This window comes from Trichosurus vulpecula, chromosome 3 (assembly GCF_011100635.1).
Source record: "Trichosurus vulpecula isolate mTriVul1 chromosome 3, mTriVul1.pri, whole genome shotgun sequence".
NCBI classification, from domain to species: Eukaryota; Metazoa; Chordata; class Mammalia; order Diprotodontia; family Phalangeridae; genus Trichosurus; species Trichosurus vulpecula.
Genome location: NC_050575.1, coordinates 177,017,499 through 177,032,327, shown reverse-complemented (window position 1 = coordinate 177,032,327; position 14,829 = coordinate 177,017,499). Strand labels below are relative to the sequence as shown.

At 34.1% G+C, this 14,829-nt stretch overlaps 1 protein-coding gene across 5 annotated transcripts in view; it reads right to left on the bottom strand.

Moving 5' to 3' along the window:
• The window catches only part of EHMT1 (euchromatic histone lysine methyltransferase 1), a 304,570-nt gene that overhangs the window by 234,283 nt on the left and 55,458 nt on the right, over positions 1–14,829 (bottom strand). For all 5 annotated transcript variants that reach the window (XM_036749452.1, XM_036749451.1, XM_036749450.1 and 2 more), the window contains exon 2: positions 3,638–3,862. The gene's annotated coding sequence lies outside the window, so the exon portion shown is untranslated. The remainder of the gene's footprint in view (positions 1–3,637; positions 3,863–14,829) is intronic.

The window sequence follows — 14,829 nt, the reverse complement described above, 5'->3', positions numbered from 1 at the left end:
GTTAAGGCTGTATCAAATAAAAAAAGAACAGACAGACAGGAACAGAAAGCAGTCATAGTAGCCAAAGGGAAAGTAAGTGAAGTTAAGCCAGGAGAAGAGTTAAAAACACTCACATTTAGCATTTGTCTATTATACTTTTACTGTGAGTTGAAATGTCCCTGATGTCCCCACATCTGCTTTTTAAAAAGAGTCAGTCAGAAAAAGAGCCCTATACAACAGAGTTCACATATAAATTAGAGGAGACATAGTGGTAGGTGAGAAGTCCAAAGGTAGGACAGCCATTGTATGCCCTTTGTGTGCTATAGGTTTCTTCTTTTTAGATTACTTGGCAAGAAACTACAAATATATAAGCAAAATGAACAAAAAGCACTTCTAGGTTTTATTAAGATTTCACTGGAAATACTTAACAATGAAACTGCAAAGTGCCAAGGTAACTCATTGACCTGGATTTATGAAACCCTTTAGTTAAGGAAATTACTCATGAGGCAGCTCTCCTTGGTTGGGTAGGCCTGAAATCAAATATCAAATCACCAAGTCCAGGAAAAAAATATTGACCCTAGGATCTATTTTTGTCCTTACAAAGACCAGAGTACCCCTTGGATTCCTTTTTTCTTCTAAATTTAACAAACACTAAATAAAATTAGCATTTCCATATACCTAGTTTGATACTCCATTATGTAGAGATTACTGTTCAGATATAGAATAAATTCAGAATATAATTTTCAAAGTTGTCCTGCTTGTCTGTGATAGGTGACAGTTTCTCATTTGCTCACATACTCTCTACCTCTCGGCTATCTCTACTTCTCTCCTTTCAAATCTAAAAGAAAAACAAAACCCTTGTGATAAAATTGCATAGGCAAGTATAACAACTTCCCTCACTGTCCATATCCAAAAATGTATGTATAATTTTTCATCTTGAATCCACCAACTCTCTGTGAGGAGGTGGTTATCATGCTTCATTAGCATTACTCTTTATTTAGAGCTGGTCTTTCATTGGTCAGAGTTATTAAGTCTTTCGAGGATGTTCTGTCTTTACAGTATTACTGTTATTATATAAATATTTTTCCTATTTTCCTATTTTTCCTGGTTCTACTGACTTCATCATGAAAATCAGTTCATAAAGGTCCCCTGGGCTTTTGCTGAAATGATCCCTTACATCATTTCTTAGAGTAGTAAGTACTCTATTATGATCATAAACCATAATTTGTTTAGCCATTCCTTACCTGACAGATACTCCTTTAAGATTACAGCTCTTTCCTACTACAAAAAGAGCTACTATAAATCTTTTTATACACATGGGACCTTTTCCTCTTTCGTTAATCTCTACGGGGTAAAGGTCTAGCAGTGTTATCACTGAACCAAAAATCACAAACAACATAGTGACATTTTGGGCTTTAATAGTGACTAGACTAATCACAGCTCCACCAACCGTGCATTAGTGTGCCCACTGCCCCAAACCCCTTCCAAAAATACTCATTTTCCTTTTTTGTCATCTGTGCTATCCGAACAGTGTAAGGCATAATCTCAGAGATGTTTTAATTAGCACTGCTTTTAAGTATTAGAGATTTGGAGCATTTTTTTATATGGTAACAGTAGCTCGGATTTTTTTTTCCAAGAAAACTGCTTATTTATACTCTTTGATCATTTATCTATAGAGAAATAGCTTTTATTCTAAAAATCTGCAATAAAGGATTTTTTCATCAGGTATGTTTTCCTTCTAATTTAAGTGCATTTTTGTTTATGAAAAACCCTAACTTTATGTAATAAAACTGGCTGTTATCATCTGTGATTCTCTCTTGTTCACCAATTCTTCTATCTATAGATCTTCTTTGTTCCTCTAAATTGTTTATGATATTATCTTTAATATCTAGGTCATGTATCCATTTGGGGAGTTATCTTACTATACAATTGTGAAGTGTTAATCCAGAATTAATTTCCATCAGACTGCTTTCTCATTTTCCCAATAGTTTTTATCAAATAATGAGTCCTTACCCCAGTATATGGGGTCTTAGGCTTTACGAAACAATAAACTACTACATTGGTTAGGTTGAGTATGTTCTATAGGTAATTTATTCCACTTACCTATTTCTCTCTCTATCATTGTTTTAAAAATACCAAGCTGTTTTGCTGAATATTGCTTTGTAGTATAGTTTGAATCTGGTACTACTAAGTCCCTTCCTTTCCCAATTTTTAAAAATAATTTCCCTTGAGATTCTTGACCTTTTTTTTCTTCCAAAAGAAATTTTGTTTTTGTTCTATCTTATTAAAGTAATACCTTAGTAATTTGATTGGTATGATACTGAATTAATTAAATAAATTAATTTAGGTATCATTGTCATTTTATTTTACTGGCTCAGCCTAGTCATAAGCAAATACTATTTCTCCAGTCATACCCTAGGCTTTCAATGGTTCCTGAGGATAATAACTACATTAAGCAAAAAGTTATCTTCTTCCAAATTCCAAAGCTCCCATAATCAGATCCAACCTCCTTGTGTGCCTATCCTCCTAAATAATGAATAACTTACAAAGGTTTCCTTTCCCAATAATCCCTAAAGCTCATTAAATAAACAGTCATGACCAGAGGACTCTCAGAGCTGTTGTTCGTCCTTCATTCTTGAAGAGAATCAGGAAATCAGGAAAATGATATCATGACTTGCAAATGAACTAGATTTACGTGAGAAAGGGCTGTGCAAAGTCACCAGCCTCACTTTCTCCTCCTAAGCCACCTAGGTCCAATGGCATATATACAGCTCAGGACAACTGGAGATGGCCCCCAACTCTCAGGGCTAAAAATTCCATAGATGAGATTCAGGTCAATATATAAACTAACAAAATTTATTAAAAGAAAATATACAGAAATACTCGAATGAGGGAGGCCGTTCAAAGAGAAGGCTGAATTAGATAATCACTAAGATTCTCTGTGCCTACTGCATACAAATGTGAGTTTATTGATTAACAAAAAAATCTGAAGACTGGAAAGGTAAGGGGTGACTAGGTTAGGAAGGGCTTTGAATGCCAAACAAAGGATTTCATATTAATTAACAAAAAAATTCAAAACTCTACGTTTGAACATTTTAATATTTAGTAATAGAGATAAGACTAGATCTGTGATTTCATTGGTATAAGGAACTTTAAAGTACTACTACCAATCCAGGAGAGAATGTTCTGGGCAATTTATTATCTTAGAGAGTTATCTAGAGTGCTGAACAGCTGAAGATCTTACAGGAATTGAACCCAAGTCTTCCTGGACTTCTCTGTCTACCTGCTGCTATACTAGACCCCTTTTTAATAGTTATTCATGAAAAATGAAAAATTTCCCAAAGATAAAAATGAATGAATGCTCTTAGACATCATTTCATCAAATGAAAATAGCCAATTTTTCACAAAGATACACAGAACAAAAAAAAAATAAATTGGCAAACAACTAAAAGATTTCTAAACATTTAATAAATCCCAAATGGAACAAGACTATAGTATCCTAAATAGGAACCATTACTGAGAAAGTAATTTCATACCATTACAAGTATTTTAAAAATTCAAGAATGCCACAAAAAATTTCAAACCTAAAAACTTAAATTGCCAAGGGGAAAGGGCAAAGGGGGAAGGCTTCACTCCTTAAGGGAAAGCTAGAACTTACCAAAAGAAGTCAGATTCAGAGTCCCTTGATGAAAGTATTAGTGCAAAAGGCAGAATGCAATTCACACAACACAGTAGATGCAACAGAGAGGACTTTTGGAAACTTTGGTTCAAGGTTGAAAGAAGCTTGACAGGAAAACTGAAGGCATGGAGATAAAACTGATGGACATGAAACTTTCTAAGAACACTATGGGCTGTAAATGCGCTGAGAAATCAAACTGATGACCTGGAAAATAAAATGAGATTTAAAGGTATCATGTTAGTTAGGGGTTATTAATGTATATAAAAATTATTTTTAATTTTTTTCACTTTAAGTGATTATAAAGGAAATTAGAGGTGGACAATTTTTTAAATGTTCAGAATGTGTCATTATAATCAAGTTGGATGGACACCAGAAATAAAAAGATGGCTTAAGAATAGGCATGAAATAAAAAAAAAAAGAATTAAGTGATTTAATTCTATAAATAACAAAAACCACATGATTATATCAATGGATTTTTTAAAAGCCTTTGACAAAATACAGCTATCGTTTATGTTAACAATACTAAAAATCACCAGTTTAGAGAGGCCCTTCCTTAATATGTTCAAAAATACTTATTAAAAAAATAAGCACTGGCACTATATTTTTTATAATGAGAAAACACACCAGAAGTTTTCCTGTTCAGAGTGAAGCAAGACTATTCTGTCTCCAATATTACTTGGCAGAGTACTAGAAATTCTAGCTATATCAATAATCAATCCACAACATTTAAGTGTCTACGACACGCCAGGTAATATGCTATACATACAAACACAAAAGGTTAAGATAGTCCTTATACAACTTATAATTTACAAAAAAAAAAAAAATTAAGGGAATTTGCTTGTGTTTTTTTTGAAAAGGAGGCAAAATAAGTCCTATTTGAAGATCATATGATGGTTTGCCTAGAAAATTCCAGGGAATCAATAAAAGAACTAATAGATGGCTTCAGAGAAGTGTTGTTCAGTCGTTTTTTCAGTCATGTCTGACTCTGCATAACCCTATTTGGGGTTTTTCTGGCAGAAATACTAGAGTGCCACTTCTTTCTCCAGCTTATTTTTTTTTAAAACAGACGAAGAACTGAGGGAAACAGGGCTAAGTAACTTGCCCAGGGTCACAGCTAGGAAGTGTCTGAGGTCTGAGCTCATGAAGATGAGTCTTCCCGACTCCAGTCCCAGCATTCTATCCACTGTGCCACTTAGATGCCCTCTTCAGAGAAGGAGTATAGAAGTAAATCAAGAAAAATCATCAACATTCTGTACACTACTGGAAAAAAAAAAGAAAAATTCTATTTAAAGTAACTATAAAGTATATAAAATATCTGAGACTTAATCCACCAATTCACAGGACTTAAATAAATTATCACTACAAACAAACCAAAAAAATAAAGGAAGATCTAATAATTGGAGAGATAGTCAACACTGCAAAACAAACTAAAAAAATAAAGTTAGACCTAAATAACTGGACAGAGAGTCAACAGTCCTGGCCACAGCATGACTATCAAAAAAATTATACTACATTTATTACAATAATTTACAGCTTTAGAACTATACCAACCAAACTACCAAAAGGATATTTTATAGATGATGGCAGAAAATGGAGGAATAAAATGGAGGAATAAAAAGTCAAGAATTTCAAGGGAAATAATTTTTTAAAATAAGAACAAACACAGCCTAACGCTATAAGATCTACAATTATGTTATAAAGAATTAATCATCCAAAACTATTTGGAAAACATATCTATAGGCATATGAAAAAATGTTCTAAATCACTACTGATTTAGAAACTGGGCATAGGCCAATATCTCACACCATATACCAAAATAAAGTCAAAATGGGTTCAGGATTTAGGAATAAGGGCTGATACTATAAACAATTTGGGAGAGCAAGGAATGGTTTACCTACCAGATTTATGGAAAAGAAAAGAATTCATGACACAAGAGATAGCATTACAAAATGTAAAATGGATAATTTTGATTATGTTAAGTTGAAATGTTTTTGTATAAAAAAACCCAATGCAACAAAGATTAGGAGGGAAGCAGAAAATTGGGAAAAATCTTTACAACCATTGTCTCTGATAAAGATCACATCTCTAAAATATACAGGGAACTGAGCCAAATTTATAGGAATACAAGTCATTCCACAATTGAGAAATGGTCAAAGGATATGAACAGGCAGTTTTCAGAGGAAGAAATTAAAGATATCTATAGGCATATGAAAAAATGCTCGAAGTCACTACTGATTAGAGAAACGTAAATCAAAACAACTCTTAGGTACCACATCTCTCCTGTCAGACTGGCTAAAATGACAAAACAGGAAAATGATAAATGCTAGAGAGGATGTTGGAAAATTGGAACATTGTTACATTGCTGGTGGAGTTGTGAACTGATCCAGCCATTTTTGGAGAGCAATTTGGAACTATGCCCAAAGGGCTATAAAAATGTTCATACTCTTTGACCCAGCAATACCACTTCTAGGGTGGTATCCCAAAGAGATCACACAGGTGGAATATAAAAATGTTCATACTCTTTGACCCAGCAATACCACTTCTAGGGTGGTATCCCAAAGAGATCACACAGGTGGAAAAAGGACCCATATGCACAAAAATATTTATAGCGGCTCTTTTTGTAGTAGCTAAGAACTGGAAACCAAGAGGATGACCATCAATTGGGGAATGGCTAAACAAGTTGTGGTATATGAAGGTAATGGAATACTATTGTGCTATAAGAAATGAGGATGATACAGACTTCATAACAACCTGGAAAAACCTACACGACATAATGCTGAGTGAGGGGAACAGAGCCAGGAGAACATTATACACAACCACAGATACATAGATTCTGTGAGGACTAACCCTGACAGACTTTGCTCTTCTCAGAAACACAATGTGCAAAGACAACTCCAAAGGACTCACAATGGAGAATGCCATCTACATCCAGAGAAAGAACTATGAAGTATGACTGCAGATTGAGGCACACTTCACGCTCACCTTTTCCCCCCCCTTTTTTTCTCTCTTTTGTTTTTGTTTTTGGGTTGTTTTTTTTTTTTGGTTCTGTTTCTTCTTTCTCATGATTCATTCCATTGGTCATAATTCTTCTCCACAAATTGCCCAGTGTGTAAAATAATTCAATGCAAAGTTATACGTGGAAGTTACATGGGATTCCATGCCATCTTGGGGAGGGAGGGAGGTAGGGAGGGAAGAAAATCTTGAACTCAAAATTATGTACAACCATGTGTTGTAAACTAAAAATAAAAAAATAAAAAAAAACCGCTAACTAGAAAAAAAATTAACCTAATTCAAAATTAAAAAAAAAAAACTATTTGGAACTGGTTAAAAAGGGAAAATAACCTCTGTAGCCAGGTGCGAATTCAACAAACCACAAAATACTAAGGAATGGACTTTTTAATCTCATAAAAATTGCCAGAAAAATTAAAAATCATTTTAATGAGTGAACGTCTTGTATCTACATCTTACATATATTACATTCAATCCCAAATAGACAAATTATCTAAATACAAACCATCACACTATTTTTCAAAAATAGAGAAGAATGGATAGGGATGGGGACTGGACCTGTAATTCCTAGATGAGTAAACTCCCTCTATCAAAACAGGTCAGCATTTTCTCAGCTATATACAGTGTTAGAGATTTTCTCAGAGCACTGAGGGGTTGATAAGCATAACCAATATGTCACAGACAGGACTCCTCAGTATTTGCTGGCTTAAAGGTAGGCTTTCTATCCACTAGAAAATGGAAGGCATTAAATTCCTTAACTATGGTAGAGGAAAATTCATGGCCAGAAAAGGGCAGAGAAAATTATCAAAGGCAAATGAGGCAATTTCTATTATATACAACTAAAAAGATTTTCCACAAACAAAATCAACTCAGCTAAAATAAAAAGAAAAGTTATTTCTTGGAGAGAAATCTCTGTATCAAAGATCTCTGAGAAAAGCATGGTAGAACGGTATGGTAATGACAGAAGTGTCACAGCAGCCTGGATGGAGAACAAAAAGCACAAGCTCCCTTACCAGGGTCCAACTTCCCAGGGACAGAAACCAAGGTTGCAATAGGAGAGAGAGGCAGAGAATGGCTAGAGGGGAAGGAGCCCCAAGGAAGTTATTAAAGGAAAGAAAAAGCCATACATGTGCCTAAGTATATACAAAAAAGCACTATTTAAAGTAATAAAAAACTTGAGTGCCCATAAAATGGGGAATAGTAGACAAAATATAGTGCATGGATTTCATGGGATACCACTGCACCATAAGAATATGAAGAATTCAGAGAGACAAAGGAAGATTTGTATGAACTGATACAAAGCAAAAACATGCAAAAGAACAACATAAACAACGATTACAAGAGAATTTAGGCCATAAAATGGACACTATTGGATTCATGATTACTACAGTTAGGCGTATGCTTCCTTGCTACTACATGTGTTTCATGTGCTATCAGTCCCGATAAATGTTAGAAACCTTTGCTTAGCTTTTTTTTTTTAAAGGAAAATACTAGGGGCCCAGGGGCAGGGGAGCTCTATTTTGAGAAGTGGCTACTACATCAAAAACGTAGGTAATAATAAAAATGTTTAGGTTATAAAGTTACAAAAAGTTATAAAATTAAAATAGAGAATTTTTTCATATTCAGAATGTATATAATAGATATATGTCACCACGCTGACAGACTGCATAATATGCTGAAAGTTATATGTAATTTGTGTGTGATTTTGGACAAATCAACTACCATAATAACAAAGAGACCAAAGAACCTAAAAAGAATCTTAGTCAGGAAATACTATCAAGAAGAGTGATATGTCAGCCAAAGGCAACACCAATCTATGGATACAGTATGATACAAAATTAGTCTATGGACATATTCTGATACATATCAGATGATGGAGGATTATAACCATATCACCGCATAAAACAAAGAAAAGCAACAGTGGGTTAAAAGAATTTGAAGAAAATTTGGCAAGACCCTAAAGGCAACTTAGGAATGAAAATGGAAGGAAAACATTAAAGAGAAGAAAAACATAAAAGATTTGAAAAAGAATTTTAAACAAAATTTTTTCACCATCAAGGACAACACAGCCATCTCACAGGAACTCTAGCATTCTAGGCCTAGATGTGTTTACAGAGGAGAAGTAATGGAATTAAAGACTAGTAACTACAGGAAAAGCAGTAGGATAAGACAAAAAAATATACACAGAAGGGATTTCCTTCTAGAAACAACCCAACTCCAAGGATGTAATTGAATCACAAGGTATCTGAAGAAGAAGATACTGAAGGCATGGAAAAACATCGGATCTTAGTAATTTTATTTTTTAATGACCAAAAAAAGAATCAACCTATTTGCCTACATCTACACATACATAAAAAACATCACCAATAAGGGTATTAATAGGGGGTAGATGATATTCCACAGTAGAGCACACCTTTACTATTATACAACTGACTGAAAAATGAAGAAAATGCACTTTCCTTATTGTCAGTTTTAATTTAAAAAAAGCATTTGATTCAATACAGCAAAATACTATCTTAAAGGTCTTTTCCAACAAAGTTGCTCCCATCAATACAATAAAATTATTCAATATTCCTGTAAAGATATAATAACAATATATAATCTTGCTCTGCAACTCTCTAATGATAAATTACAGACAAGGTACAAAACAAAAAAAGATGTATGCTCACCGAAGTATTCAGAACAGTCACAGAAGAGATCCAATGTAGAGTCTAAGCTGAAAAGAATTTCCCTATGGATGAGGTTCTCCTGATGCTCACATTTGTGGATAACCTTGTGCTGATTGCATCAAGCTCCAGAACAATTCAGAATCTCCTAGAAGAGTTCTGTAACCATTCACAATGGCCTAATCATCCACAAAGGAAAAACTAAATAGACAAAGAACTATCATCCAGACGGACAGAAAACCTATAATGATCATATTGTCATATATGTGTGTGTATATGTATGTGTATGTATATGTATATACACATATACATATATGTACATGTATATATGTATATGTATACACATATATGAATATATACGTGTGTGTATACACATACACACACATATACATATACACACCTTGGACATAAAATGCAAATGGATAATAAGCCCAGAATTAAACCAGAGATTAAACCAGAAAACTACAAACCCCCAATTTATTCCAGAAAAAAAAGTTCAGCTTTTTAGTACTGATATTCTACTTGTGTTGCTTTTTGTCTGAGTCACAGAACAATATATAGTTGATCTTCAACAATCGCACATTAAACTTCTGCAACTTCAAGAATTCACATAATTTTATTAGTAACCTCATTTTCACTTACCCAATGGCAACCAGACACATTTGTGGCTATGCACAGTAAAGACTGAGACCTTGCCAGTCTCAGAATCTTCTGAGAGAAGTGACTAAAATCCTAGCAACCTCTCTCTTGGTTTTCAAAGGACAGCCAAAGTAGAGAAGTTTACAGTAGTAGAGTATATAGTACAATGCCCTCACATTGCTATCTGACACAGTGTAAGTTAAGATTCAGGTTTTTAAAATGTTTTAGTTTTAAGAATTTTATTTAATGGACAATATTTATGGCACTATAGATTTCATGTAGGAAAAGTGAATATTGTCTAAAATAATTTTTTTAATGAGATGCTGGCACAAAAGATCACAGAATTCTACAGGATTACTAGCAAGAAAAATATTTTGTATGTTACCAATTTTATTTTGTCTACTGCATGTGGTATCAGAATTAATGATTTGCTATAAAGAATTGTATGTAGAAAAGCGTATATTCAGCAACTTCTAGCAAATGATTACAGTTTTTGGTAGTTACAGGAACCTAACCCCCTATTTCCCACAGATTCAATATATCAAAATTCACTTTTTTTTTTTTTTTTACTTATACACCATTTTCTAGGAATGTTATCCCTGCCAAAGTTGAGGACTACTGCCAAAGAAGTAAAATTGAATTATCACAGAGAGCAATGGAAAGGTACATGACAGACGGAACAAAGAAGAATCTTTAAAGAAGAATAAAAGATGTTATCAGAAAAATATTTGAGGAAAGAAAATGGCCACATGCCGATGACAAAGATTAAGCCACAGATTGGCAAACTATTCACAATGTCACCAAAAAGTAAAGAAAGGCCCTGTCTGTTGGATGCAGCCCCTGTTCCATCAACAAACCTATAGGAGAACATTGACAAAATTCCCACAGGATATGTAGGCATAGATAGCTTGTGAACTATATCAACTGAAAAGACATGTACATCAATGAGATAAGTAACCATTTGAATGTGTGAATAACTAATACAGTGGCATCAAACTCAAATCAAAACAAGATATAAGTATATATAACACTGACCTTAAAAAACCACATTATTAGCATAATCCATGTTTCATTGCATTTTTATTTACATTGTTAAATATTTTCCAAGTATATTTTATCTGGTTCTGGCAGCACTAAGGACTTTGTGAGGTGTCTGACACCTCTGTTGAAAGTTGGTATATAAATCTGAATATAATATCGGGATTATGTTGAAAAACATGGCATGGAATTCTTATCCTTTGATCTGCTAGACTGAGTTTTTCTCTAAATTCAAGATTTCTCTAATCCCATCCTCAATGGATGCTACAGTTTACAGTAAGAGTAGAAATATATCCCAAGTACTAACAAAATGAGCCTTTCCTGATGCCTCCATCAACTAGTGACTTCCAGCTAAAATTATTTTCTAATATATTTTCTATTTCTTCTACACACAATTACATATATGCGTGCTATCTCGTGCTTAGTAAACGTTGGTTGATTGATAATCAAACATAATTTGGGCACAAGAGAAATCCTGTACCTTTCCTAATGGGTTTTTCCTTCTAACAATGATGCTATATATACATTGCTCATTCCAGGTATATAATAACCCCACATCTTTTTGTTGTGGTATATGAATGTAATGGAATACTATTGTGCTGTAAGACATGAGGAGCAGATGGGCTTTATAATAACCTGGAAAGACTAACATGATCTGATGCCGACTGAGAAGAGTAGAACCAGGAGAACATTATACATGATTACAGACACATGGTATCTGTGATGACTAACTTTGATAGACTTGGCTCTCCTCAGCAATGCAAGGTCCTAAGACAGCTCCAAAAGACTCATGGTAGAAAAAGTGATTCACATCCAGAGAAAGAATTATGGAGTGTGAATGTAGATTGAAGTAAACTATTTGCTCTCTTTTTTTTTTCTTTTTCCTTCTTTTTTGTTTTTGTTTCTTCTTTCTCATGATTCATTCCATTAGTTATAGTTTTTCTTTACAACTTGACTATTGTGTAAATATGTGTAATGTGAAGAAATACATAGAATCTGTATCAGGTTATATGCCATCTTGGGAACAGAGGGGGAGGAGAGGGAGGAAGAAAAAATTTGGAACCCAAAACCTTGTGGAACTGAGTGTTGTAAACTAAAAATAAGAAATAAATTTTTTAAAAATCAGTGTTGTGAGGAGCAAATGAAATATTTACATAAAGTGCTTAGCATCGTATCTGACACATAGGAGGCCCTATTATCAATGCTTATTCCTTTTCCCTTCCATTCCCAATCTAAAATCCTGTGTATGGTTATAAAAGTGTAAATTGGTTATGTTGTCATCTGAGTATTACTAAATTATGCTATGGAACTTCAAAAGTGACTGACTGCCAACTAACAGTATACATACCTGAAAAGATAGATACTGAAGACTTTAATTACTTCAATGACCTACAATATTTGGCCAAAAAGTAATTTTTCTCTCCCACGTTCATGACTTTGGCATTATCCTCAATTTCTCATTCTCACTCACCCCAATCAGTTGCCAAATGTTGCCATTTTTACCTCTACAACATCTTTGACAGTGACCACATCTCTCTATAATACCTAGACTATTACAGAGGCCTACTAATTAATCTCCCTGGCTCAAGTCACTCCCCACTCACTAAGGAAAGCCAAGAAAACAATGTATACTATAAGCACAATATCATAAAGGAAAACTGTAAAAGAATTAAGAATTCTGATCAATGTAATGAACAAATATGATTCCAGAAGACCAATGATGAATTTATTATACCTCCTGCCTCTTGACTATCAAGATGCTGAATGAGACATATTTATGAATGTGTTTTGCTTAACTAAACTTATTTGTTACAAGTGAAGGCATTTAGTTTTGTGTGAGAAGGGGAAGTTTGAGGGAAGAAGTTAATAGTGATATAAAAATAAAAGAAAAAGGACAGTAAACCAAATATTTATAAAATACATAGAAGAAAGCAGAAGGAAGTTCAGAAAGAGATACAAATTGGACAGTATTAGAATTAGCATGTTAAATATATCACATTTACTTTTTAAAAAAACAAGCAATATAAAATTGAGATCCAGTTTCATATGCAATTCTCTTTTTTTCTGTTCTTACCTGTACGTGGGAATGATCATGTCTGTTGATGTCTGCTAAATTCATTTCTCTCTGCATTCTAACGCATCCTCCAGACAACTAACAAAGTGATTGCCATCAAGTACAAGTGTGACCATGTCAGTCCCCTAATCAACACATTCAGTCAGTTGCCTCTAAACTTCTGTTTGGATTTTAAAACTCTTTATAACATGGGCTAACAATCTTTCCATTTTCATATAATATTCCCCTCCCTCTACTTTATATTACAACCAAAATGGCCTTCTTTCTGATCTTCTCACACAGTATTCTGTCTCCCCTACATGCCTTTTCAGTGACCCTCTTCTATACTTGATACGCACTCCCTAATATCCCCCACTTCCTTCAAAAAAGTTCAAGCACAACCATATACATGAAATTTTTCCACTTGTGTCCTCCCTTTCTAATTTGTATTTATTTTGCATTAATCCAATATATAGTAATGAGTATTTCTAAAGCACTTTAAGGTTTGTAAAATACTTTTAAAGTTTCTCATTTTATCCTCACTACAATCCTAGGGGGTAGGTGTTATTATCTCCAGCATTTTCTCTGGCTCTTTCCCATGCCTGCAATGCTCTGCCTCCTCAATCTCCATCTACTAGCTTCCCTGGATTCCTTCAATTCCCATCTAAAATCCTCTCTTCTAAAGGAAGCATTCATTTCCCAATCCCTCTTAATTCTAATGCTTTCCCTCTGTTAATTATTTTCTACTTTTCCTGCATATAATTTGTCTGTACTTATTTATTTGCTTGTTGTCTCCCGCATTAGATGCTAAGCTCCTTGAGGGCAAGGATTGTCTTTGCCTCTTTTTGCATCCCCAACACTTAGCACAGAGCCTGGAATATAGTAATTACTTAATAAATGTTTACTGAATAACTAACTGCCATACAGACAAGGAAAACCGAGGACAGCAGAGGTAAAGTGATGTGCCTAGAGTCACACAGCTACTAAATGTCTGAGGCTGGATGAGAATTCAGGTCTTCCAATCACCAGTGCTCTATCCACAGCAATATCTAGCTGACACATGTACATGTCACTCCCAATAGAATAAAAGCCCCTGAAAAGTAAGGAATGCTTCATTTTTGTTTTTTTATTCCCAAAATCTACCACACAGTGCCTGGCAAACAGAAGATGCATTCTCACTGACTGATTCATTAAAGACCTGGACAGCAGTTCTATCCCCACAACTAAAAACCTTTCTAGTTTGGTATAACTTCCTTGAACTTATGCTCAGGTAAGAGACCTTAAGAGCCCAAGAGCACCTTCAGGCCTGGATGAAATACACAAGCAGGGCTATAAAAGAGATCTAATGACCACAAATTGTAATACCTACCCAGCTATCTAGGAAACCTATCAACTCCTCTCCTAATGTTAAATAACATAAAGGCCTCAGATTTCCCATAAGTTGAAAGTTAATCTATACCTGTGTCTTTCATTTAGAAAGTAAGATCAGATGTCCATTATCATCCCTCTTATTCAATATGGTACTAGAAATGTTAGCTTTACAATAAAAGAAAAAGAAACTGAAGGAATTAGAATAGGCAAAGCAGAAACAAAGCTATCACTCTTTGCAGGCTATATGATGATATACTTAGAGAACCCAAGAGAATTAAGTAAAACACTACTTGAAATAATAAATCACTTTAGCAAAGTTGCAGGATATAAAATTAATCCATATAAATCCTGAGCATTCCCATATATTACTAACAAAGCCCAACAGAAGAGATAGA